The sequence below is a fragment of the Microtus oregoni genome, unplaced genomic scaffold (genome assembly GCF_018167655.1).
Source record: "Microtus oregoni isolate MIOR12 unplaced genomic scaffold, Mior012 000004F_ref0000308, whole genome shotgun sequence".
Classification (NCBI taxonomy): Eukaryota; Metazoa; Chordata; class Mammalia; order Rodentia; family Cricetidae; genus Microtus; species Microtus oregoni.
The window spans coordinates 66,356,485-66,357,907 of record NW_024543063.1 but is presented as its reverse complement, the minus strand read 5'-3'; positions in this window follow the sequence as shown (position 1 = coordinate 66,357,907).

Genomic DNA, 1,423 nt, shown 5'->3' with positions numbered 1-1,423 from the left:
GGGCTCAGCTTGTTTCACTAAGAGCCCCCGCCTCTCCCTCGCTCTGAGAGTTCAACCAGGATGCATCTACCTTCACCCTGTTTCCTTGCAGCACAGGAGATGAACACAGCCTGGGGAACTGGGGTCATTTGGACCAGGTGGCTGCACCACACTGGGTCCAGGACAACATTGCCAACTTTGGAGGAGACCCAGGCTCTGTGACAATCTTTGAGAGTCAGCAGGAGGTGAAAGTGTCTCTGTTCTTATAAGTGTCCCGGTACCAGGCCTTATCCAGGCATGATAGCAGCTGCTAAGGTCCCTTGGAGATCAGTCAATATAGCCGTGGGAACTTAGCTTTCAGTATCTGGATTCAGGTTGATTCTTTTATTTCTCAGCATTAGACAGTGGAACACTAAAGCCAAACCCTCCTTGGCTCCTGGGAGGCACTTTATGCCCCACCATAAAAAGTCCCTGTTGTGTATTATTTCTCTTCTCACTTAATTGGATTCTCTTTCTCTTTCACACTAGGGTAGAATCCAGTGTTGGCAAGGAGTGTTGGGAATAAACCGAAGGCTGTAAGGGGAAGGGTGTGCATGCAGCTGAGCAGTTTCACTGTTTGGCTCCAGGCTAGACCTTCACAGAGGGAACTGGAGCACTGGGATCTGTCAGGGGGTCTTCTGAGATGGTCTCATGGCTCTGAAAACCCAATAAGAAGGTCAGTAGTATCTGGGACTGAGGGTCCAGCTGGAAAAGGAGAGGTGTCCGGGAGGAAGGATGGACAGACATTGCCACAGGGAGAGTCAGGACAGAGAATGTAGGTCACAGATATGTTCTGACAGCCTGGGGAGTCTTCTTGGTGTGGAGAAGGCACTGAGGGAATCTATGGAAACTTCTAAGCATTACGAGTGGTCTTCAACCTCCCCGAAGTTGGTCAGAGCCTCACCTCATCACCATATTTTCAAATGTGTTGGTTCAGCAGCTGAATGTTTGGAGGGATTTTTCTTCCTTAGAGATAAGGAAAAGTGCAGATAAATCCAAGGAGGACATTGTGACATGTATTTCTGTAGTACCCCCACAATTTCTTTTATTAATCTCTGCATGCATCTACCAACTGGCTTCTGTCTACCTGCTATCCAACATCTCTCCTTCCACCCGCTGTGTGTTCTTGTTTCTCTTTTGCTAATTTGTGTCATATAACACTTTTCATCTTTCTAATTTAGTTTAATTCTACTATGATTTTTCATATGTAACAATTATAGATTTATAACTTCTTTCTTCTATTGTAACTCTACAGCAAGCCTAATATTGCTTTGAGCTTATACATTCTCTAGTTGGATACTTCTGCACATAGGTCATTTTGGATATGTTAGTACATAGGGTTATTTTGAATACTTCTGTAATTAGGCTCATTTGGAGACTTCTTCACATAGGATAGTTTTGGATT